The 26,984-nt window shown below is 38.0% G+C and overlaps 2 long non-coding RNA genes across 2 annotated transcripts in view; one reads left to right on the top strand and one right to left on the bottom strand.

Annotated features, from left to right (window-relative positions):
- LOC112822720 (uncharacterized) overlaps positions 1-24,519 on the bottom strand; it is a 52,103-nt gene extending 27,584 nt beyond the window's left edge. Inside the window, exon 1 of the long non-coding RNA XR_003207766.2 lies at positions 24,419-24,519. This is a non-coding gene — a long non-coding RNA (uncharacterized lncRNA). The remainder of the gene's footprint in view (positions 1-24,418) is intronic.
- A 152-nt stretch (positions 24,520-24,671) lies between these two features.
- LOC112821848 (uncharacterized) lies at positions 24,672-25,697 on the top strand. The gene is made up of 3 exons (XR_012378890.1): positions 24,672-24,833; positions 24,951-25,100; positions 25,280-25,697. It is a non-coding gene; the product is annotated as an uncharacterized lncRNA (long non-coding RNA).
- The last annotated feature ends 1,287 nt before the right edge of the window (positions 25,698-26,984 follow it).

Below are 26,984 nucleotides of genomic sequence, written 5' to 3'. Positions count from 1 at the left end.
AGTGGAAAAATAGACCAATCTATGTGTTCTGTCCAATGGGTGGGAGTGATGATTTGTTGCTCAAATACTGTAAAAGTGACATTTGAGTAAAGAAGTAAAGGAGGAAGGGGTCAGAGTTATGTAGATTATTGAGGGAAGCAGACAGATCAGGCTTTTTCCAATGCTACTCAAATGTTACAGTGCATATAAATGAAGGCCATGACACAAGGGTCCACAGAAAAACCCAACAGGGCAACATAATTTGTTGGTATAGTCTGATGATAAGAGATATGAAGGGAAGAGGAAAGGAAAGTGATTTTAGTTCAAAAAAAATCATAATCTTTTCTATAAAATAGACAAGGATTTCCCCCAACCCTTAATCTCTGGGTAATTCTCAGCCTTTGTGATTTTCATTGATGTGGCCATTATTTGAACCTATTTTGTGGTACATTCTCATTTTCATGTGCTATCTCACTTTTGGATACCATTAGGTGCTAACTGTGTAAGTGCCAAGAATATCATTTGGGAGCCTGCTTCGCATGAGAATTCTAGAGCCAATTTCACATTCAGAAATGGATGGGAAAGGTTTCAGGAAAGCTACTGAATTTTCATACGGGTGCTCAAATGAAACCTTGACGCCATTTATTTGAATTTATTTTATTGCTACACACATATCATATAAATTTGCATGACCTTTTATAATACATATTTACTTATTGTTCTCAGCCCTCTGCTAAACCAGGAAGGCAAATAGATTTCATAGAAATTCTAATTATCCAAATTAAAAGATCTTAAGTGCTTTTAGGGCATGTTATGCATGCAGCATATGTGTGTAAGCTTTCCCTCTCCCTCACACATACCCCTCTGGCTGATTTCTGGAAAACAGATAAACCAACTGTGGTGGAAAGAAAACGCCTATTAGAGACAGCATCAAATCTTCCACACATTATCTTCTCTCTTCCTTCTCTTGCCTAGGTAACATAATTCAATTCTGCCTTGGCCATTCACATTTGACAGAAAACCTTAAGGCGATGATTCTGTGAGGAAAATCTTTGATAAAATAATTCCATCCTTTGGATATCTTGGCCTCATGTATTTATCATCATTTAGAAAAGTGGCTGAACTGTTACCTTTAGGACAGGGACTTAAAAGAGACTGAATAAATGCTAAATGTCTTTAGTTGGCTTTGCCCAATACTTTGGGTTGAATATAAAATGGATCACAGGAAATCTCTTTTTTTTTCTTTCTGTGCAAAGCCATTCAAAATTTATCCATTATCATAGAAACAACTCAATTAGCAGCTCTTGGGGACCAGAATATAGCCCTACTATCTATACCTTAATAGCATCTATTTATCATTGCAATCTAATTTCCAGGTTGAACTGAATGTAAATGGCAGTTGCCCATAGATTAAAAAAAAAAAGTTTAAATTGTACTATTTTAGTTCCATTCCCATAATGCTCTTCTGGTATACATATTAAATATTTTCCTCTAATTCACACTCTGAGTTCTGTAAATTAATACTGCTATTTTGATTTCAGTTAGACTCTTTAATTTTCAGATAAATTATTTGGATGAAAGGGAACTGTTTGCCCGTTGGAGCCTGTTTGCATTATCAGTGAATTATTCAGTAGTATTCTCCCCCATGGTGCTCAGAATATCAGCCCTGCTTTTCCCCTCCACCCCCTGGTGGATTTTTGTTTGTTTGTTTTTGTTTTTGTTTTTGTTTTCCTTCTCAGTACTGCATCTGAGCAAAGCAGAGCAAGCTAAGGCCTTGCAGGAGGAGGATTCCATTTTTCTGGGGCAGAGGGTCAAGACAGGAGGGCCTGTTTTTAGGGCCTTGAGTAGCAGCTCTCTCCCGGAGCAGAGGAAGGGGAGGAAGAATTCTCACTGCCAAAGTACAGGAACATGAAAATGTTCACCATCTCCTGCGTCACCACTGTAGGTTGAACATGCTGCTTCTCCTGGACTCTTCTATTTCATTCTCCAAGAACAGAAGATGGGGTGGAAATCTGTGCTGGAAAGAGGAAGTGCAAAGAGGGTGGTGCTCAGTTGCAGAAAAAATGCAGACTGTTTTGGAGATCCAGTCTGGCCTGGCACTCACGGAACTGGAGGGAATTACTTGGGTTAGTGGAGGAGGTGAAGAGAAGGAACTCACAGTGCATCTGTCATGGCATTTGGGATGGCCCCTACATGGTCCCGTTGTCCCTCCCACAGCCCACGTTGTAGCCTTTATCACGTCAGCTTTGAACTGATGACTTGATTCGAGCCACTGACCTATTCCCACTTTTCTGTCCAAACCCTCATATTCTGCCAGATTATAATCTTCCTACAAGAGAGCTTTGCATGAGTCCTCCCTCTGTTTTAATGCCTCCAATTATCTCTGCATTGATCCCTGCAAGATAAAGCTCATACTCCTTAATTATAACATCTGATGCATTCTGATCTTTACTTTCCCTGCTGTCTTAAGAAAGGCCTCTGTGCATCAACAGATGAATGGATAGGGAAGATTATATATATATATACACAATGAAATATTATGCAGCCATCAAAAAAATAAAATCTTGCCATTTGCAATGACGTGGATGGAACTAGAGGGTATTATGCTGAGCAAAGTAAGTCAATCAGAGAAAGACATGTATCATATGACCTCACTGATATGAGGAATTCTTAATCTCAGGAAACAAACTGAGTGTTGCTGGAGTGGTGGGGGTGGGAGGGATGGGGTGGCTGGGTGATAGACATTGGGGAGGGTATGTGCTATGGTGAGCGCTGTGAATTGTGCAAGACTGATGAATCACAGACCTGTAACAAATAATACATTATATGTTAAAAAAAAAAAAGTTAGTAGGAAGGGTAAAATGAAGGGGGGAAATCGGAGAGGGAGATGAACCATGAGAGACTATGGACTCTGAGAAACAAATTGAGGGTTCTAGAGGGGAGGGAGTGGGGGAACGGGTTAGCTCAGTGATGGGTATTAAGGAGGGCACATATTGAATGGAGCACTGGGTGTTATACGCAAACAATGAATCGTGGAACACTACATCAAAAACTAATGATGTGATGTATGGTGACTAACATAACATAATAAAATTAAATTAAAAATAATTAATAATAATAAAATTAAAAAAAAAATAAAGGGCTCTGTTCATCCAGCCAGGTGGGTTTTTCTTTTTCTGAAAAGATAGAAATGTCTTGTTCTTATACAGTTGTGGAAAGCCTTCTTGCCTCTTCTCCATGTCACATCTTTTTTTTTTTAAGATTTATTTATTTATTTGAGAGAATGAGAATGAGAGAGAGAGAGAGTACATGAGAGGGGGGAGGGTTAGAGGGAGAAGCAGGCTCCTCGCCGAGCAGGGAGCCTGATGCGGGACTCGATCCCGGGACTCCAGGATGATGACCTGAGCTGAAGGCAGTCGCTTAACCAACTGAGCCACCCAGGCGCCCCTCCATGTCACATCTTTTTCAAAAACCAGCTTATGCTCTGCCAGGCCCTTTAGGACACACCCCCTTGGAAAAGTGTCCTGACCAATCTTATTTCTCACCATGTCTCCTTATATGCCCTGGTATGGTGACTGCAGGCTTCTTTCACTATTGTGCTAGGCTAGGCTTGCCTGTGCCTTAGGCTGTGCTGTTAGGACCACTACCCAGCATCACCATCTCCCTCCCTTCCTCATTATCCTCTTTGTCGCTTGTGGGTCTAGTGAATTTTACACACCCTCCAAGGCCCAACCCGTTTATTTACTTTTGGCTCCAGATTTTTCTCAACACAAACCCCAAGAAGAATTAGATTCCCCCCGACTGCATTCCCATTCATCTTTACCTATACATTTTTAATCGCATGCATTCTTTTTTCAGAGTTAGTATTTGCATGTTTTGCTCTTGTACTTCTTAACCCAAGCTGCAACTCACTGAGGATGGAAGATGGGATATACTTCCTTGTCCTCCAACCTTAGCATAGTAAGTGGCTCATATATGGTGCTCAGTAAGGGTTTATCACTAATAACAGTGTGCTTTAGCTTCCTTTTCCATAAATTTGAAATGAAAGTAAATTCCTCCCTTCAAGGAATCATGATTTTTCAGCTATCCCATCAAAACCAATAGTCTCAATAAATGCGGCTCTTATCACCAGTGAGTATCTCTCCTTCTCAGGGTCTCTGAGCCCTGGGTAGTTGAAGAGTAACGAGGTTATCCTACCAGGACAAGCTGAAAAATAGGCAGAGCTCTCTTAAAGCAATTAGACGGGCAGGAAAGAAAAGTCTTTCTGATTTTTCATAAAGCACAGGCTGGGGTTGCTGCACAGTGACAAACTGTGATACTGACCTCTCAACTATCCACCCAGGGAATAAAGACTTTACCATACCAAGACTGGCATTTAAAAAAATTGATAACAATAGCCGTAACTACGGGAACCCTTCACTACCCCCGTTTTGAATTAAAAGAAAAATCAAATCTCAGAGGGATTTGTTTTATCATCCCTAACAAAAAGTGCTGCTCAAAAAAAAAAAAAAAAAAAAAAAGAAGTGACAGCTTGTAAATTATGAGACATCCATCTGATGCAGGCCTGTCAGTCATGCAGTCCCTCCATCAAGAAGAAAGACAAGTAATAACAATTCTGGGATCAGGAAGCAAACTCGAGAAATGGAAATTCAGACAGCCATTCCTGTGGTTCTTTTTTGCACTGGTCCTTTCAAAATCTACTTCATCACAAACACTGGAGAAAGGTAACAAATATTAGTGACAGTGTTTCCTATTCTCTGCAGTTCGGCAGGCAGAAATGAAGGAATTACAGTATTGTGGAAGATGCTGCTCTGGAATCATTTGCATTCCAAGTGGGAATGGAAAGTTAGGGGGAAGAATTATATCCCTTTCAGCATGTTTTCAAGCTAAATTTGGGAGACCGGAAAAATCTGAATAAATTATAAAGCCTACACCAACACCTTAGTGATTTTAACTGAACCCAATTTCTTTTAATTTCCCAAATGACTATTTGACATCTTGACTTTTGTGTGTTAACAACATTTAGTACTGTTCTTTTTAATTACTGAATTTCACTACATTAGAATTAGAACACAAATAATTTTTCGAAAGGAAAAGAAATAGACCAAAAGATTGAGCCCACACAGGAAATCTCAAAATGGGTAATTTACACACAGGAATTATAATCTTTTGAACTATTTTGACTTTAGGATAACTTCTCCTTCTCTCTCTTCCCCTACCCCACACATGCAAACACACAGACACATATATGCATATATATACACATATATATCTGAGACTTCATATGTATATATGTACATATCTATGTGTATATATATATAGAGAGAGAGAGATGAAAATAGGAAATTGAAAGAATTTACATTCTTAATAGTCCAGAAATGTAGACAAAACCTTTACTCCCAATTTCCTGAATGTCTTTTTATTTTTAAGACTTTATTTATTTGAGAGAGAGAGAGAGAGAGAGCACATGAGCTGGGTTGAGGGGCAGAAGGAGAGAGAGAAGCAGACTCCCCATTGAGCAGGGAGCCTGATGGGGCTTGATCCCAAGACCCCAGGATCACAACCTGAGCCAAAGGCAGATGCCTAACCACCTGGGCCATCCGGGTGCCCCATGAATGTCTTTAGATAGAAACTACTGTAACAGTCAAAGAAGAAAAAAGAGAAAAAGAAGAAATAAAGGAGGAGGAGGCAGAGGAAGAGGGAGGAGGAGAAATAATGGGAGCCTGACATGACGGGCGGATCTGGAGTAAGACAGTGAGCAAGACAGGTCCTGTGCTGTCATGGAGCAGACAGACTAGCAGGTATTTAAAAGGTATTCAAAATGATCTGCTTATTCAGTAAAAGTATGATTCAAGGGCCAAGGGCTATGGGGCCAATGGCCGGTGGATATGGGCCCTCACTTAGAAAAGCAATTTCACATAGAAGATTTACAGACGAGGCCACAGATCCTTGTCACCCCTTCTCACTTCCCTTCTCTGCTTGCCTCCGTGATGCTCAACTGCTCTGTGTCTTAATTTTAAAGCAGTTGTTGTAGGTGTGAACTGTGAACTCCCACGTGACAAAAAGGACTTGCTAGATGTATTAGGGTTCTACAGAGAAACAGAATCAACAGGACATATATAGATATGTAGATATGTAAGAGGAGTGTATTTGAGGACTTGGCTCACGCCGTTATGGAGGTTGAGAAGTCCCACAAACTGCTGTCTGCACACTGGAGAACAGGAAGGCTCGTGGTGCAGTTCTAGTCTGAGTCAAAGGGCCCAAGAATCGGAGGTCTGACAGCGTAAATCCTGATCTGAGTCTCAAAGCCCAAGAACCCGAAGTACCAATGTCTGAAGGCCAGAAGGTGAATGTTCCTGGCTCAAGCAGAGAGAGAGTGAATTTGCTCTTCTTCTTTTTGTTACATTTTTTGTTATATTTGGTCCCTTAACAGATTAGTTGATACCCACACTGGGGAAGGCCATCTGCTTTACTGGCTTCACCAATTCAAACGCTCATCTCTTCCTGAAACACCCTACAGACACACCCAGGAATAATGTTTTGCTAGCTATGTGGGCATCCCTTAACTCAGTCAAGTTGACACATAAAATTAACCATCCCACCAGAAAACTGTACTGAGACACTTGGCCAAACTTTCAGCTAGATTCTACCTGCACTAGGCTGTGACCCGAAAGGTGACTGAAGTCCCTTCAGTGCCACTACAGGTGGCTGAGTCTTTGAAAAAGCAAACACAGTACTAACAAACCATGAAACGTACCTTGTCCGAACTCACAGTGCCTAACCATTTTCCACACACTCCCCTTCCGTGACTTTACATTTTCCCCACAGCCTCCCAAGCCCCTTTTTGTTCCAGCTTTTTCACTTCTCTCTGGCCCTTTTTTGTTCCTTCTCTGTTCTCCCAACTCTAAAAACCTCAGTCACCTCTGCCTTAGTTGCCATTGGGCTCAGTTTATACTGGAGTCTCTCTCTCTCTCCTGCCACAGTCTGAATAAAATCTGTCTCACTGCCTTTAACAATTTTCAGTGCTATTTCTCTTTGCTATTTCAATAGGGCATGTTGGCTTCATAGGGAGCAGTGAATGAGTAAAGCTTGTAAAGAAGGTGGATGTTATTCCATTCATGGAGAATGGGAGAGAAGATGCTCACCTAAAGAGAGAGGCTGCCTGTTATCATGTGTGCACATTCACTCAGTATTCTCAGATCTTCTAATTTTTTCAAGAAAAATCAGAAATCAGAATTTTTTAAGTTCATTTGCCATACTTTTAAAATGATAAATTACCAAACACTGTACAAATTAGTAAGCACTGTACACACACACACACACACACACACACACACACACACACACACACACAAATACCAACTTTCCTCACTTGCTGTGGCAGGGTGTGAATGAGAATGTGTATGTGTATATCTCTAAGCCCTCCTGGATTCTAAAGAGCCAGAATAAGAAAGTATTTTCTGTTATTTAATGTAAATTGCTAAGCTCACTCTTGCATCAACTGCTTGAGACAATACTGCAAGCAGAATAACACATATGAGATACCTGTTCTGTGAACTAATGGAGGGATTCTATCTCTAGAGCTGTCAATCACCTTTCAGTCCCTGCTAAACTCATTTGAGAAACAGTCCGTTTCTGAAGCATGGATTATTTGTCTGAATAAACGGGAATGTATGCTCAATGGATGCCATTTGGACTGTGGATAGTATCCTCAGTGATAGTGTCACCGTTAATGCTAGGTAACTACAGATTTTTAGTTACATTTGACAAAAACTAGAATGCTCTGTTTCCCTTGTGTTAAGCATTTTACATTGTGTTTCATCACCAAATAAAGGATAAAATCACCATAAGTCAGGCACCTACATAAAACTACCAAAGCAAGATTTGTCTTGAATATTTTTATATCCCCTGCTGAAGTTGGTTTCTCCTTCCTGTAGCCCTTCCTCTAAAAAGACTTTCCTTTCTTCTTTCTCTACTTGTTTTCCCTTTTATGTCCTTTGCTGTCTCCTTCCTTCCATTTCCATGGGGGATTAGTAATTAACATAGCAATGTTTGTGAAAGACGGCTCTGCCATTTTATATCACGTTGTCATGATACATGGCGCCTCCAGGTAAGATGTTATTTTATTTTTTTAAAAGACTTTATTTACTTATTTGACAGAGAGAGACACAGCAAGAGAGGGAACACAAGCAGGGGGAGTGGGAGAGGGAGAAGCAGGCTCCCCACAGAGCAGGGAGCCCGATGTGGGACTCGATCCCAGGATCCTGGGATCATTACCTGAGCCGAAGGCAGACGCTTAATGACTGAGCCACCCAGGCACCCCTCCAGGTAAGATTTTAAAATGAAACAGAAAATTTGGGAAAAAACTACTCAATATTGGACATTGTGGTTGCCTACATGATGTGCATCCCACATGCCACCACTGGGTAATTTGAATGAATAAGCCCATCTTCCATAAACCCATTGATAGGAGAGTCTTAATTTTTTCAGTCAATCAGAATATTGGTTCTCAAGCATTTGAATCAGAGGGAAAACCTGAAATTTAGTAGAGTGGTAAAGGGGAAAATATCTGTAAAGAAGAAACAAGCTAAGGATTTGGTGGTGCTCATTCTTTGACCCTAAGAAAAAGCAGACATAGAGAAGAAGACAGAACTAAAGGAATTGTAGAGAAGTATAGATATAATCTTATATCATAAACTTCAGGAATAAACTTCTATCTGGAGATTTACCATACTTTTTTAATCATGTGGGACAATATGTAGCTTCTTTATTTAAGCCAGTTGGAGTTGAGTTTGCTGAAATTTGCATATAAAAACACTTAATTGAGGGACACCTGTGTGGCTCAGTTGGTTAAGCATCTGCCTTCAGCTCAGGTCATGATCCCAGGGTCCTGGGATCGAGCCCCGCATTGGGCTCCCTGCTCAGTGGAGAGTCTGCTTCTCCCTCCGCTGGCCGCTCCCCCTGCTGTGCTCTCTGTCTCTCTGTCAAGTAAATAAATAAAATCTTTAAAAAACAAAACAACAAAAATAAACATTTAATTGATATACTCTTGATGAAAAGTCATTTGAAAAATTTTAAATGTCCCCTAGGCCTATAAAGTTGGTTTGACTGAATATATCGATTCTGTCACTTACTAGCCAAGTGGCTTTAAGTAAGTTACTTATAGCCTCATTGTCTAAGATTTTCATCTGTAAAATGGTATTATAATATCCATTTTCCAGAACTGCTGGGATTATTTGATAAAATATGTGAAAAATGATTAGAAACTATATAAAATACTTGGTAAGTGATGATAGCAATAAGGAAAGAATTTGGGCTTGGTTGTCCATGAAAGCAAAATGGCAAACAGTGGCAATGTTCCTTCAGAAACTGGCCAATAGACAGGAGTGCTTGCCAAGTGACTACTAGTAATCCTGCCCCCTTAACAAAGGCATCTGGAATTTTATTCATTCAATAAATATTTGTTGTGCATTTACTATGTGACCTACCACTCAAGATGTTAGAGATACAGTAGTGAACACACTGGGCAGCATTTTCTGTTTTCATGATATTTTCCTTCTGATGGAGGTAGTCAAACAAATAAAGTGCACATAACATGTATATAACATGTCAGATAGTGATGAATACTGTGGAGGAAAATCAAGCAGGGAAAAGAATGGGTAATTTGCAGGAAGAATCAGTTTTATCCTAATCAGGGAGGTGTTCATTGGCAATGGGAAATTTGCATAAGGTCTGAAGAAGGTGAGTGAGCTCTGAAAATATCTGGAGGAAGAACATCCAGACTGAGGGTACATTGTTTAGAAAGGATCTGGGGTGAGACTAAGCCAGTTGAGCTCAAGGAACTCAAGGAGGCCAGTGAGCAGTCGTGAGTGAAGGAAGGGATGAACAACAGGCCATGTGACCCTAAAGGTAATTGTCCCAGTAGTGACAGAGAGATAAACACAATGCTGACACCATTAAACATATGACTTGACTAACTTCCTTTGTTTTGATTCCCTTACCTAACATCTTTTTCTTCTTATTAATATGTTTTAATATTTTCTACTATTTTGAAAAGTATCAAACAGGGGAGAAAAGGAGTTTCCTTCGCTACTAATCCCCAATCCCAGGAAAACTCTATCATTAACTCTTTCTTCACATGGTTGTCACCAGTATATTACTAAATGATATTCTTAAGCCATTACTGAATAATTTGACAATTTTAGAATATTAACCCTTGACCTATTGCTACACTAGATGAAGTTTAGTGTACTTTTTTCTGTTCCCACTTCATTTCCCCTCAAATAGACACCTTTCCTTTACACCTTTTACAATCATATTTTTAAATAAAAGTTTAAAAATACATCTTTATTTCTTCCTTCAATAATTAAAGACAGTATTTCTTGATTCTCCATTTGAAAAATGGGGGCTATGAGCAACTCTTATCCTTGTTTCCAAGCTCCCCACCACTCTCTGACACCTTCCATCTTCAAAATTATGTCATCTGTATTTTTTCTTTTATATTTTCAAAGCTGGTAACATTTACAGGCCCTTCTGTGACTATAATTAATTTTGAAATCAATAAATCTAACTTACTATATACACCTGATCTTGGCCAAAAGGCCGAGAAGTGATCATAACTTAACTATGTAAATATTCATCACTGATGATTACATTTTCTTTCATCTATGGATTTCTTCCATGTCTCCACTTCTCAGATCCTAATTGTCTTGCTTTACTCTTAAATAGCATATCTTTAGCTCCTTAATTTTTATTCCTTCCGCTTTCATTCCTGCCAGTGTCTCTTAGCCCTATCCTAAACAGATACTTGAGGCCTTCTCTTATTTCCTATCCTACGTTGGATCCACTGTTTTCCTAACCCAATCTTTCTCTGTCCCAACTAAACCTTCTTTTGCCTAAAGTGTATAATTAACTTCTTTTAATGATTTATATGAGAAGTAAATACACTGAGTACTTATGATTCTGAAAATGTCTTTATTGTATCACACTGGGGTTTACAATTTTGCTTGATGCCATATTCCAAATGGAAAATACATTTTCCTCAAACTTTAGATGTTTAAAACAATGGTGAGTGCCATGAATTGTTAAGATTGTTGAATCACAGGCCTCTACCTCTGAAACAAATAATACATTGTATGTTAAAAAAAAAAAAAAGAAGAAGAAGAAGATAGCAGGAAGGGAAAAGTGAAGGGGGAGAAATCGGAGGGGGAGATGAACCATGAGAGACTATGGACTCTGAGAAACAAACTGAGGGTTCTAGAGGGGAGGGAGTGGGGGGATGGGTTAGCCTGGTGATGGGTATTAAAGAGGGCACGTTCTGCTTAGAGCACTGGGTGTTACACGCAAACAATGAATCATGGAACACTACATCAAAAACTAATGATGTAATGTATGGTGACTAACATAACATAATAAAATAAATAAATAAATAAATAAATAAAATAAAACAATGGAGCAACTCTCAATTGCTAAGTCTGAAGCTAAGTGGACTCCTGTGCCTTTAGACATATTTCTTTTCTCAAAAGCTTATCTCATCTTTTCATTTGATTAGCTGGGTTCTGAAATAGTTCAGTGATATGTTTAAGTATGGAATCTTTTCATTCATTTTGTTGAAAATTCAAAAATCTATTTCTACCTGAAGATAAAGTTCCTTTGCTCTTTTTTTTTTTTTAAGTTTTATTTACTTATTTGACAGAGAGAGAGCACAAGTAGGCAAAGTGGCAGGCAGAGGGAGATGGAGAAGCAGGCTCCCCGCTGAGCAGAGTCTGATGCAGGGCTCAATCCCAGGACCCTGGGATCACGACCTGAGCAGAAGGCAGACACTTAACCAACTGAGCCACTGAGGTACCCCAAAGGTCCTTCGGCTCTTAAGAATTCATTCCATGATATCTTTCCTTGTATTCTTTGTTATGATTTTTTGATGTTCTTTTAAAGACTTATTTATCCATTTAAGAGAGAGAGGGAGAGAGGGCACGTGAGTGGGAGAGGAGCAGAGGGAGACAAACTTGGGCCAACTCTGGTGGGCTGAGCATGGAGCCTGATGTAAGGCTCAATCTCACAACCCTCAGCCAAAAACAAGACTTGGATGCTCAACTGACTGAGCCACCCAGATACCCCTTGATGTTCTTTTAAAAAATGTTATAGTTGGTTATTAGACCCTAGATTTATCTTTTATATCTTATTTTCGGCTCATATTTTATGTCTCTTTTGTTTTTCTTTCTGAATTTTTTTTCATAACTTTTCCTTTAAACCTGTTAATTAAAAAAATTGTCAACTAAATTTTTTTTTAACTAAAATGATGTCATAAGGTGGAGAACACATGCCCTGGAATCAGATTGCAAGGTCTAAATCCTGCTCTGCTACTTACTAGCGATGTGACAAGTTATTGAACCTCTCTGTATCTTGGTTTCCTAATTGGTAAACTAAAGATAGTAAGAGTTTCCACTTCGAGAGAGTTATAACAAGAACTGAAAAGTGAATTTATTAAAAGTTCTTGAGACAGTGATATGAAAAAATATCATCAATTATTATTATTATTGTTTAGTTGTTAACCAAATATTTATTAAGGCTTATTATATAAATCAGACATATTCTAAATATTTTGAATACATTAAGGAACAAAACATCAAAAGTCCCTGAGTTTGAGAAATTCACATTCAATTTTGGAAAGCTAGACAAAAAAAACATAATAAAGAAGTAAATTATGTATGTTGGAAGGACACACTGCTATTAAAGAAACTAGAATGGAACAGGGGCATGAGGAATTGCAGGTGTCTATAGTGTATAGGGACAGGGGCACAATTTTACATGAGGCAGTCAGGGCAGGCCTTACATTCAAAGTCCTGTTTGAGTACTGACTTCAAGAAGGTTATAAGATGAAAAGTCAGAAGGTATGTTAGGACAAGGGGAACAGATTTGTTTTGTTCCAAGCAAATGTTGTCTTAATGTTCCCCCTTATTTAGCATGTATCTCATATATTTCATTTTGTAATGATATGTTACTCTTAATGATGGCAATAAAATACACTGGAATGGGTTTGGTGGATCTCCACTTTGTGCTTCCAGCATTTCCCTTGGCCTCATCTAGGAAAGTATGAGACTCATGACAAGTGAATAGAGTTGTTAATTTGATATGAGGTTAAATTTTAACAATGGAGATAATAATTACCCATCTCTCCCTTTCCAATCCTTTCCGGATTCAAAGTGACTAACAGTGACCTTTTAGGGCCCGCATGCAGATGGTTTGCTGATGAAAGAGCTCTTGGACAAGGACTTAGGAATTGTTCCCTCCTTCAGCTGGAAGGCATGGGGGAAGGGCTTCATAATGCCCCTCCTGCCCCACTTGCTCTTTTATTTGAGACACACATGGCTAAGCAACTGACCTGACATCAGGACTAGCCCCAAGAATATCTACCCTTATATGTTACATTTTACTGGTCAACCAATCAAAATAAAGATGATATTTATTTGTCACTTCGTTAACTTTTCGTTTGTTATGGAAGTAATTTTGTAATAGAAAATAAGTTTTTTTTTAGTAAAACTATTCTAAAGACTACCATTACAATTAAACAGTTTGTAATAACTATATAAACAGTAACAAAACAGTATTACTATAATAAAAATAGCATTTCTGTAAAACAATAATAACATATTTCAAAATATATATAATTGTAATTATTTAAAGAGCATCTTTCTATTCTGGTGTGCAGATTTAAACAGTAAATTCCATGGTCTCCTCACCTATAGGTGAATTGGTTAATTTTTATATTAGAACAAGGGTCAGCGAACTAATAAGGACAGCCTAATTTTTTGTGCAGTCTATGAGCTAAGAATTATTTTTACTTTTTTAAATGGTTGGAAACAAGAACAAAAGGATTCTATTTTGTACAATATGGAAAGCACATGAAATTTAAATTTCAGTGTTCATAAATAAAGTTTTATTGAAACACAGCCCTACTCATTGATTTATGTATTATTCATTTCCTACTGCAAAAGCAGAGTTGAGTAGTTGCAACAGAGATCATGTAGCCTGCAAAGTCCAAAATATTTACTATCTATCTGAGCCTTTATAGAAAAGTTTGCCAGCCCCTGCACTGGAGTTACCTGGCTTCCTGTAAGAATGATCTTTCGCTATAAATTAATAAATAACCATATCATCCCTGCAATATTGGTTAATTTAATTCTTCCCTATAACATAAACATGGGTGCTAAAATATAAAATTGCTGAGACTGCAAATATGAGGGCCAGAACCTGGTTCTTGGTAGATTCCCAAACTTAATGAGTTCCATACAGTAGGGCTTCTCGGGATATTGTATGTTAGACATTTTCTGCATCATCTAATGGTAGCTTTTATAGTATTTTTTCATTTGCCATTTTTCAGTTACATTATTTACAGAAATATTCCAAGGCTCATTATCTATTTGAAAATTGACAGCTATGAATTTACTTCGGATGATAAGGCTGTTATATTACCAAGCTAGTGAACAGGTGTGTATATACCTACTGCAAGCTTGCTTAAGTACCATTATCCACGCACTATTTAAAATAAGAGTAGATCAACAATGTCTGCTAGGCATTTCATAGAGAAATGTTTTTATTTTCAAGAGGAGAGGTTAAAAAAAAAAAGAGAACGAACTGCTTTGTGTGATGGTCTTCAACATTTGGACCAGTGTGGGTTCAATACCATAAATATTCCATCTGTTTGATTGAGATCCCAGTTAATTTATGCTTAGCTAATTAAAATTAAGTGTGAAGTTGTGCTGTTATTGCGTAGCTACGGTACCATTCAAACAATTGATTTAGATAATTAAGAAAAGCAAGTTTAGTTTAGGAACGAATGCTGAGGCCCAATGCACAGAGAAAAGCTGGAACAAGACTCACTTTAGGCATTCATTCTAACACAGGTTCAGTTGGGTTATATTGCATGGTTAAGAATAATTGCAGGGGATGGGGACCTGAGGCTAGAATTTTCTAGTATATTCAGCTATAATGTGCAGGAAAAAAGAGATTAAATTGACTTCAGTATTTCAGGCTGTTAGGGTTACATTGAATAATCTTCCCACTATAAATCTGAACATATGACTTACATAGGTAGCAGCTTTGTTTCAGTAATTGTAAGCTGCTCTTTACTTAGTATATGTTATATATGAAAGTAGTTATAGACATGAGCTCTGACCCACATTACTTGGATTTGTTTCTAACCCTATCTCTTAATAGCTGTGTAGACTAGAGGCAAACAACTTAATCTCTCAGTAATTTCATTTCTTGTACACATTAATAGTTTGTGAGGATTAAATAAGACAGTGCAGGTAAAAAACCCAGAAAATTTGTAGCATGATCATTATCATTGTTTTACTTTTAATCTACACAACAACCCTTCAGGGTAAGAATATCATCCATTTGGGGGAAGCACGTCAAGGTGAGAAAAGTGGGGGGAGCTATGGTAATGTGGTTTGTAAGAGACACATTAAAGATTCAAAGACAAGATTGTCTGATGATAAAACTCCCTTTCGTTCTTCCTATTTCAGCGCATTGACTCCTTTGTAGATTCATCCATTTATGTAAGTAATGTCTGCAGCCCACACATCAAAGATTTACAGTACCTAACCAGTTTTCCAACAACCCTCAACATTTGATTCATTTAAATTCTGATTTTCATAGTTTACCTGATAAATTATAAATGTTATTAGGGAGTTTTGGAGTTTAAACCCATTTTTTTTTTTAATTTGCAAAGGAATGAGGTATGGAATTGTACATAGACAGAGTTATTTTTGGTGAGAGTAGCTTTTAACACTCCTCAAATTACATGTACTGCAAGCCAAAAAAATAAAATCATCCATATATCTCTCTGTTAGAGAAAGGAACAAAAAGAACATTAGGATAAGTTTTTAAGAACATCTTAACTGAGGACTTACTTGGAATTCAAGAAGCAACTAAAAAGCATTTGAATGCATTTTAAGAGATAATTGCTACCAAATAATTTATGGGTGCAGAGCAATACCCAAGGAGAAAATACCACTAGTTATAACTTAGTAAATTAAAACCAAACAGTCTACACGCCTGGTATCGTGTTTAAGATTAATTGGATCATAGCAGAAAGTGCACATTATGAAGATCAAATACTAGGGGGAAAGTCATAAAGTTTGAAAACATATCAGGGTATCTTTATCTCTGCAGATGCCTTTTATTTAATTTCAATGTAAACGGATGTTAATGACATTGTAAGATCTAGAGAGAACTAGAGAGAGAGAGAGAGAGAGAGAGAATTTCCCTGAAGATAAAGGAGAAAAACAAGTAACAGAAAATCTTGTAACTTATATTCACAAATAGCATACTTTCTGAAACTAAAATTTGTTTATTTTCTTTGTATTAAGACTAAAACACTCATTCCAAACTTGAAGGACAAAGGCATGGGATGGTGGAGGGGGGAGGGGAAGATGAACAGGGAGAAGTGGTTTGGATTATTGCATCTATTTATTAGCTAACAATGTTACATTTAGTTCTCTAAGGAGTACAATTTTCTTTGAATCATGCTATTTAGAATAAAACAACATTGCCTTAATGAGGTTTTGCCGTAAAATAATGATTTAAAGAATGAATGAAAAAGTACTACTTAACTCTTGTTTAGGACTCAAATATTTTCTCCTTTATTTTTCCACTTGGAGCTCCCTTTACTTTAATAACACTGAATTACTGAGAAGCCTGTCATATTCCAGATAATAAGCTCTGTCAGAGTAGGAACCATACACACATCTTAGGATGTCCTTAATTTTCAATAATTATTTGAGGAATACAAAACTCTAAGGAGGTGTAAGAACGTCAACAATCCACTTAGGTAGGGTTGTTCAACCCTGGTGCTATGGGCATTTTCGACTGGGTAACTTTTTGACCTGAGGGCTGTCCTGTGTTTCATAGGGTGTTTAGCAGTATCCCAAAGCTCTACCTACTTGATGCCAATATCACCCTCTTCCAGTCACAAAATAAAAAATATCTCTGGATATCGCTAAATGTCCTGGGGGGTGGCGAGGAGCAGTGAGGCAGGGGGCAGGTAAAATCATCCCCAGTTGAGAGCTTCTGACTTAAAGAATTAACATTTTAGTACATATATATTTAACATATATATAATATTATATATATCTGTATATAATATTATATATGCACACATATATATATATTTACACAAGAATGAGTTGTATGTTCCACTATTCCTGTTGCTGCCATGTATTTCCTCCATCTCTCTCTGTCTCCCTCCCTCTCTCTATATATAGACAGATATAGATAGATACAAGATCTCTCTCATTCTCTCTCTCTGACACACACACACAAAGACACACACACAATCCTACCAGAGTAGAATATGAATTCAATATGCCTGGCAGTTTGAGTTAGATAACACTTTTTCCTCAGCCAGGAAGCATCCATTGATATACAAAAATTATATAGATAAGTGGACCCTCTGGAAAGAACTCGTACTTTATATACACACTTAGTATAAGCCTGTTTGATAAACTTATGTGGATGCAGTTGGGTGAAGAAGAAATCACAAGTAGGCAGGGGAGAGGAAGCAATCCACAAATTAGACAGTAGCACCTGATGCTCTGAGGAAACTACTTGAACCCACCCATGACCCAGAGACCCTGAAGACTTTCACGTATCTCTAGAGAAAGGGAAGAGCACAGGCACTAAAAGGCCTTTAATTCTTGGGAACCCAAGATGTTTCTGGGGTGGAATTCCAACCAAAGACCGTAATACAGAGAAGGGAAAGCTATTTACCAACAGAAGACAATTAAGACCTTGTTTTTTTTTTCTTTTTTTTATTATGTTATGTTAATCACCATACATTACATCATTAGTTTTTGATGTAGTGTTCCATGATTCATTGTCTGCATATAACACCCAGTGCTCCATGCAGTACGTGCCCTCTTTAATACCCATCACCAGGCTAACCCATCCCCCCATCCCCTCCCCTCTAGAACCCTCAGTTTGTTTCTCAGAGTCCATCGTCTCTCATGGTTCGTCTCCCCCTCCCAACTTCCCCCCCTTCACTTTTCCCTTCCTACTATCTTCTTCTTTTTTTTTAACATATAATGTATTATTTGTTTCAGAGGTACAGAGAGGATCAGGAAGCACCATCTGGTGGCTGTGGGTATACTGACTGGCTCACAAGGGGCAAAAAGGAAGGAAAAGCCCTGATGGTGCAGTGAAGTGACAGTGGTGAACGAAAAGTGGCAAAAGTCATCAAGGGCTGGTCTGGGATCAAGAAAAAGGGAGAGAAGGCCATGAGTGTGAAGGCAGCAGGAACAGCTGGAAGTTGAGATAGTACAGACAGTCCACAGGGGCTGAAATGAATCTGAAATCTCACAAAAGATTTCAGTATTGGGACCTGCAACCTGAAGGAGAGCAATGACGCGGGGGTAGGTAAAAGCCCAAGGTGTTAAACAGCACAACTTTGATACCCCCCAAAGTTCTTCCAGGGGTACTGCAAGGAGAAAGAAAATTTGAATAGAAGGTGGAAGGAGATTAATTCCCTACAGTTATACAACTGAGTTGCCAAAGAGCAGAATTTGCTCCCATTCCACTTAGAATTTATCCCAATGACGCAAAGTTTGTTAAATATTAGGTAATATGACAATGCACTTAATGGTAGTAATACATTAAAAAAGAAAATTATGTCATTTCAATAACTATAGAGACTTGTTCTATGATTTAACACTCATTTATGATTAAAACAACAAAACTCTTATAAATAATTTTTGAAGGCAAATGTCTTACACCAATAAAAGGTATACAATGAAACTCTATAGCAAATATCCTACTTAGAGATGGAATATTAGAAGTGTTGCATTAAGAGTAATCCACAAAACAAGGATTCACTCTTCAAACCTTAGTGTTACTCAAAATCTTACTGAAGTTAAAAATATGTGACAAGAAAAGAAAGACCAATAAGAATAATAAATGGAACTAGAGGGTATTATGCTAAGCAAAATAAGTCAATCAGAGAAAGACAATTATCATATGATCTCACTGATATGAGGAATCTGAGAAACAAGGCAGAGGATCATAGGGGAAGAGAGGAAAAAATGAAACAAGACAAAACCAGAGAGGAGACAAACCATAAAAGACTAAATCTTTGGAAACAAACTGAGGGTTACTGGAAGGGAAGGGGGTAGGAGGGATAGGGTAGCTGGGTGATAGACATTGGGGAGGGTATGTACCAGGGTGAGTGCTATGAATTGTGTAAAACTGATGAATCACAGACCTGTACCCCTGAAACAAATAACACATTATATATTATTAATAAAAAATAAATTTAAAAAAAGGTACCATCAGGTTAAAAAAAATAAAGGTTAAAATTGGAAAGGAAAAATATCCATTAATTTTTTGGTATTTTCTTGTTTTTATTTAGATTAATATAGGATGGGAACTGAAACTTTTCATAGGTATGAAGAGTTTAGGTTCTTTTAATGTGGTTCAGCCAAGTAAGAGTTTACTGAGCTTTTCTCTATGTAAGTATGCCAAGTTCTAAACTAGATGCTGAATGGATAAAGTAAAAAATATAAACAAGTACTGTCCTCTAAGATTCCATATGGTGTGAGGGTTAAGAGTTTCAGGGATTAAGATCTAGAGTCAGAAGGAGTTCCCAATCTCAGTTTTGTCCCCTTAATCACTGTGATCATGGATCAAGTTAAATAACTTCTTTAAGTCTCAGTTTCCTTAGGTTAAAATGGGCATGAGGATGATGCATGAACATATCGTTGTCAAACTGATCGTTTAAATTACTAACATTAATTCAAATCTTCAACCCTTGCTGTATTTTTATAATTTTCTTTTGTAATTATTATATTATTTCCATCACAAATTTTAGAGCCAGTGAACAATTTCATTTTCATTTCATTAGGTAAATATAAGTTAAAATGGCAATGAAATACCACTACACATCTGTTAGAACAGCCAAAATCCAGAACACTGAAAACACCAAATAATGGTAAGGCTTTGAGTAACCAGAACGTTCATTCATTGCTGGGGTGGAGGACGCAAAATGGTACAGCCAATTTGGAAGACAGTTTGATGGTTTCTTATAGAACTAAACATACTCTTTAAAAAAAAAAAGATTTACTTATTTGAGAGAGCGAGAATGAGAGAGAGAGTACATGAGAGGGGGGAGGATCAGAGGGAGAAGCAGGCTCCTCGCCGAGCAGGGAGTCCGATGAGGGACTCAATCCCAGGACCCCAGGATCATGACCTGAGCTGAAGGCAGTTGCTTAACCAACTGAGCCACCCAGGCACCCTAGAACTAAACATACTCTTAACATACACTCCAGCAATCATGCCTCTTGGTATTTATCTGAAGGAGTTGAAAACTTATGTCCACACAAAACCTCCACATGCGTATTTATAACAGGTTTATTCATAACTCTCAAAACCTGGAAACAACCAAGATATGCTTCAGTCAATGAAATTCTGGTAGATCAAGAAAATGAAATATTAGTCAGTACTAAAAATAAGTGAGCTAGCAAGCCATGGAAAGACATGGAAGAAACTTAAGTACGTATTACCAAGTGAAAGAAGCCAATCTGACAATGATTCCAATTATATGATTCCAACTACATGGCATTCTGGAAAAGGCGAAATTGAGGAGATAAAAAAAAAAAATCAGTGGTTGTCAGTGGTTGTGGAAGAAAGTAAGAGATGAATAGGTGGATCACAGAAGATATTTAAGTCAGTGAAATTACTCTGTATGATATCATAACAATGGATATATGGCATTATACATTTGTGCAAAGCCTCAAAATGTACAACACCAAGAGTGAATCCTAATGTGAACTATGGCATTTGGGTGATAATGATGTGTTGATGTGGGTTCATCAGTTATAACAAATGTACCACTCTGGTGTTGTATACTGAGAAAAGGGGAGGCTGTGTTTGTGTGGGGGCAGGAAGTATATAGGAAATTTCCACACCTTCCTATTAATTTTGCTATGAATCTAAAACTACTCTAGAAAAAATAAAGTCTTAAAAAAAATCTGTGGGAGACAGCAAACCATAATCAACCATGAAGAGCTTGAAATGGCCATGTCAGCAGGCAGTGGGGTGTCCAGGACCCAGATACAGGCCATTTTCACTAAAATACTAATTGCAATAGAACACTCAGTGTGAATCTAGTTGCTTATTATTCAGTGGCACTAGTAAATCAAATTATCCAATGACAGCTGTGAAAAATTGTATTTTTCCTTTATAAAAAAGTTCACAGAAAAATGTGAACAGTTGGCAAATTTAAAAAAAAATAATTGCAAATCAAATTGCAGCAGATTTTGTGATTTTGACCTTTCCTTCCCTAACTCCCCTGCCACCTTAAACTGGGAAAACATGAATAATACTTATAGAAAATCCTGACAAGACCACATTAAGGAAAGTGATTTCCTTCCCTTCTAGTACCCTCAAAAAAACACTTATTTTGATAGCACAATCAATGAAATACCAGTTTTTCCAGCTAGTCAATTTCCCTTATACATGTTTCATTCCAAAACCAAATGTTTGGTATGATTTTGCTTTAGAAGGTTATTGTCACCATCTTTTATTTCTAAGCACCATTGCTATGAAAAGAAAATAGATCATAAATGACTACCTCTGAGTCTATGAGTTAATGTACTTCTGTGTTATAAAGGGTGTTGCCAAGTGTTTCTTTTACCATTGTTACATTCTATAGGGAACTTAAGTGAATCACTTATGAGAAAGACAAACACAATTTGGCTATTTGGCATTAAATTTAATTTTAGAGAATTAAACAGTTATTCATTTAAAATCTTTTTATTTTTTAGAGAGAGAGAGGGCATGTGCTCACAAGTTGGGGGGAGGGCAGGGCTAGAGGGGCAGAGGGAGAGAGAGAATCTTAAGCGGGCTCCATGCCCAGGGTGGGGTCCTATGTGGGGCTCAATCTCATGACCCTGAGATCATGACCTGAGCTTAAACCAAAAGTTGGACGCTTAACAGACTGAGCCACCCAGGATACCCTCATTTAAACATTTCAAATGAGAGCATACCATGTTCCAGAGACAGTACCAAAAGCACAAAGAAAAATAAATTTAAAAAAAAAGGATCCTACCCTTTAGGAAAACACAACAGAATAATAGAGAGATTAATGTAACTCATTCCAGCCCATATGGCAATATGCAATGTGTTTATTTAATGCAATGTGTACAAGATCAGGTAGAAGACATGAATTTAGCTACCAGAGGTGAATGGGGAATTGAAAGGGTAGACACTGGTCAAGATAAAATGGAGGTGGGGTAAATTATACGGAGAAGAATGAGCCATTCAGTAACTTGGAAACCTGAGAAAGCTCAATGCTACAAGCTCTTTGGCCTTGCTGGAGAGCAATTTATAAAATGATTATGCTATGATCTGAATGTCTGTGTTTCCCCAAAATTCATGTTGAAATCCTAACTCCTAAAGGTGATTTGTCGATGGGCCTTTGGGAAATGCTATCCAGAGGGTAGAAGACTCATGAATGGAATTAGTGCCTTATGAAAGAGGTTATGGAGAGATCAGTAGCCCCTTCCATCATGCAAGGACACAGTGAGCAGGTGCTGGCTATGAACCAGAAAGAGGGCCATCACCCAATCATGCTGGCACACTATTCTTGGGCTTCTAGTCTCCAGCATTGTGAAAAATAAATTCCTGTTGTATATGAGCCATCCAATCTAATGCATTTTGTTATAGCTCCCTCAGCGGACTAAGACAGGTATTGGCAGATGAAGCCAGCTCACTTCTACTAATATTCCAAGTCTCAAAATGAACACATTTTCCCCAGAAACACTGAACTCTTTAGTTCCCCATATATTGTCCTCCCAGATCACCTTTAATCATAATAGAATTATTATAGCTTCTCTAATTGTCCTAGATAGGATGTAAGTCCCATGAGGGCAGGGGCTATTCTGTCTTGCTCACCAGTGATTCCCAGTATGTCCACAATGCCACAGTGTCTGATAGGAGTTCAATAATATTTCTCAAATGCATCAGTGGAAAACAGAATGAACAGATCTTGTAGTAATGAAATCAGAAAGAGTTATACATAGAAGTTTACTGAAGGTGATGGAGGAGTGGCTAAGGATTTGATTAAAATATATGCTCAGATTTGCTTTCTGAACATATCATTATTAAGGGGCTCCATAATAGGAAGGAGGTGATAGTGAGAAGGTTAAACAAGAGTTAGGGAATTAGTTCACACACTAGAAAAACTCAAACAGTATAAGGTAATAACAGGTCAACATTGATACATAAAAGCAAAACAATGGGTCTTTGTGTAGCAATTCTGAGCTCCAAGCGGGAGTAAAGGTGTCTGCTAGTGTATTCTCAGGGGCTACAGAAGTGCCTGAAACATAGAGGACACTTGCTAAAAATATTGTCAGGTGAACAAATGAAAACAATAGCTGACATGTATCAAGGTTTTACTCTATTTCTTACCTGTTTTTATCCTTATCATTTTCTATTCTACCCACAGTCCCAAGGAAACTTAAGCAAAAAAGGAAAAATTACATGCACTAATTTCCCCCATGAGGTAAGACCGGAGCTAGGATTTAAAACCAGAGATGTCAGACTCCCAAACCGGATCTCTATCCTACTGATTCAAGTACAGATGTCTGCCATATTTTTATTTTCATCTCTTTATTTAAACTTTATCATTACTTATGCCTGGGTAGACTTAAGCATTACTCAGTGTATTAGCGTTCTCCAACGGAGAACCAAGAGGGTACCCAGAGAGATATGTAAGAGGAAATTTATTACAGAAATTGGATTATACAGTTATGGAGGCTGTGAAGTCCTAAGACCAGCTGTCTGCACGCTGGAGAAACAAGAAAGCCAGCAGTGTGGTTCCAGTCTGAGCGTGAAGGCCCGGGAACCAGGGGAGCTAATGATGCAAATCCAATCTGAAGCAGCAAGAACCAGGAGCACCGATGTTCAAGGGCAGAAGATGCATGTCCTAGCTCAAGCCCAGAGAGTAAATGTGTTCTTCCTCTGCCTTTTTGTTCTCTTCAGGACGGGATCATGTCTACCAGCACAGGTAAGGTGAATCTTCTGATTTAAATGTTAATCTCTTCCAGACACACTGTCACGGACACCCCCAGAAATAGTATGTCACCAGCTATCTGGGCATCCTTGGGCCCAGTCAAGTTTTACAACACATAAAATTAACATCACAACCCCTTATATTTTTGCAGGCACTTTCTAATTTACCATACATTGCCTACTCTTCTGCTGTATAACACATCATCACAAAAATGTGTGGCTTAAAACAATACCATTTATTTTATTCATTAATCTGCAATTTGGGCAGGCTTTGGTAAGGAAAGCTCCTCTCAGCTCCACTGGCATCAGCTGTAATGCTGAGATTATCAGAAGCCTTACTCACTCACATGTCTGGGGGGCAGTGAGTCCCTACCTGGGACAGTCAGCTGGAACAACTACATATGGTCTCTCTGGGTGGCCTGGGCTTCTTCATGGCATGGGGGCTGGCTTCCCAGGGTAAACATCTGGAGACACAGAAAGAATTGGGAGGGAAAGAGGGACAGAAACTCTACCACCTTCTATGACCAGCCTCAGAGGTCACACAGTGACTCTCTTGCCACATTCTATATTCTATTCATTATAATGAGTCATTAAAACCAGCCAGTGCTTAAGGTAGGTATTAGACTCCATCGTTTGATTGAGAAGTTGCAAAGTTTTAGAAAGGCATGCAGGATATTACTGTGGATACTTTTGAAAAATACAAGCTGCCTACCAATGGCAGTACAATTGGGAAGTTCCTTTAGAAAGTAGAAAGGATCATTTATATTTATGGAAAAGAGCATTTCTTTGTAAGTAATGAGAATATCGGTAATGTATGTTTATTACTCACTTACTCAGAACTAGTACTCACTTAATCCTTATCCCAAACCTGTAAAGTAGATCTAATCATCATCTCCATTTCTCAGTTGCAGAAATGAAGGCACAGAGAAGTGCAGTAACTTGCCAAGTGTTACACAGCTTGTCCAACAATGGAATCGGCAGTCAAGCCCAGACGATCCACTTCCGCTCTTAGATACTACACTTCACTGACTTTCTAAGAAGCGTCATGGAGAAAAGTAGGTTTTTCTGACTCTACAGACTGTCTCGCCAGTTTGATCTTCTTTCCTTACACATTCTTGCCCTCACACATTCTAGATTAAATAAAGCTCGTTTGAGTCTACTGACAATGTGTTCACTTAAAATATCTACAAAGAGAAACCCCATTAAGCAGCTGAATTTCATTTTATTTTGGCAGATACGACCATTCCTCAGGAAGCATTAGCAGCAAAAATACTTGCAGTTCATCACACTCAAATTAAGAACAAATAAAAGATGTGCAGGAAGAGTACAAGACGCAGTTGAAATATTTTCCTAAAACAAAATTATTCTATTACTGTTGATTTCAATTATTCTCTTTGTAACTTGACTACAACCTATATGAAATATGCTAAGGGAACAGTCAGAGGATATTTGATTGAGATAAAATTGAAATGGCCTCAGAATTTCTTCTTGAAGACTGCTCATGAAGGCATCAAATATTTAGTCAAATCTTCAGAGTTAATTTTGTGTGGCCTCAGTGCAACATTTGCCAAACACAAACACTTTAAAAAAATTCTAGCCCTATGGGACTATCTCTTATCAAAGCATCAAAGAGACACATTATTAAGACTATTAAAATCTGGATAATTGGCATCACTGAAAAATAATGCTAACTTCCTAGTTTTTCAGCACTGTGATCATCATCATCATTATCATCATAAAATTCATTCAGTGACTGGCTTTTTGCATCTGACACTTATATAAAATACAGATGAACAGTCCTTGACTTCTAAATTCTAATCCACAAATTACACAACAGATATTGTTATCTGTAGAAATTTTGAAAAGATTCATGACATTTATGTGCATGCAGGTTTTTGAAAATTGGTCTTTTTCCCCCTGACTTTTGTGTACAGGAACTGACAAGAAAAAAACAAGTTTTTATCATACTGTTAGTACACAGTCTGATTACTTTATGTGCAGTGCATAATATGTCCAGTGAGAATTCATCATCTGTGATTTGCTCTTTTAATACTGATGTTAAATATATTGTTTTAATTTGATACAAAATTGTTATGTTAAATGGGTTAACATAGTTTAACATATGTTGGTTGTATTTCAAGATGATTTAGCCCCGGGCACCTGGGTGGCTCAGATGGTTAAGCGTCTGCCTTCGGCTCAGGTCATGATCCCAGGGTCCTGGGATCGAGTCCCGCATCGGGCTCCCTGCTCCTTGGGAGCCTGCTTCTCCCTCTGCCTCTCTCTCTCTCTCTCTCTCTCTGTCTGTCTCTCATGAATAAATAAATAAAATCTTTAAAAAAAAAAAAAGATGATTTGGCCCCCTTTAAAATGTCAGACTGTGGAGTCATTTTTAGAATATTCCAGTAATTCACTCAGACAACCTGGTTTGTAGGTGAGTTGAATAATCAGAAACAGCTGGATAAGCTATTCTGCCATAAGAAGATATAGGGCGCCTGGGTAGCTCAGTTGGTTAAGCGACTGCCTTCGGCTCAGGTCATGATCCTGGAGTCCTGGGATAGAGTCCCACGTCGGGCTTCCTGCTCAGCAGGGAGTCTGCTTCTTGCTCTGACCCTCTTCCCTCTCGTGCTCTCTATCTCTCATTCTCTCTCTCTCAAATAAATAAATAAAATCTTTAAAAAAAAGATATAATCATAAAAGAGAGAGGTTTATAGATGCAAGTTCATAAAATTTTAGAATAATAAAGTACCACAAAGACTATATAACTAAACTGATATATTTTATAAAGGAGGAAAATATACTGAAGAAAATGACTTTTACAAAGTCACACCTCTAGTTAGTGTGTATTCAGTCTGGAATCCATGTCCCTGCTTTCCTATCCAAAGCATCTTCCACTCTGCCTTGCCATCTGGATGAATATATATATATACAAATATATATAT

This window comes from Callorhinus ursinus, unplaced genomic scaffold, assembly GCF_003265705.2.
Source record: "Callorhinus ursinus isolate GAN/ISIS: 27379988/994484 unplaced genomic scaffold, GSC_fseal_2.0 scaffold8, whole genome shotgun sequence".
Classification (NCBI taxonomy): Eukaryota; Metazoa; Chordata; class Mammalia; order Carnivora; family Otariidae; genus Callorhinus; species Callorhinus ursinus.
This window is presented reverse-complemented; position numbering and strand designations above follow the sequence as displayed.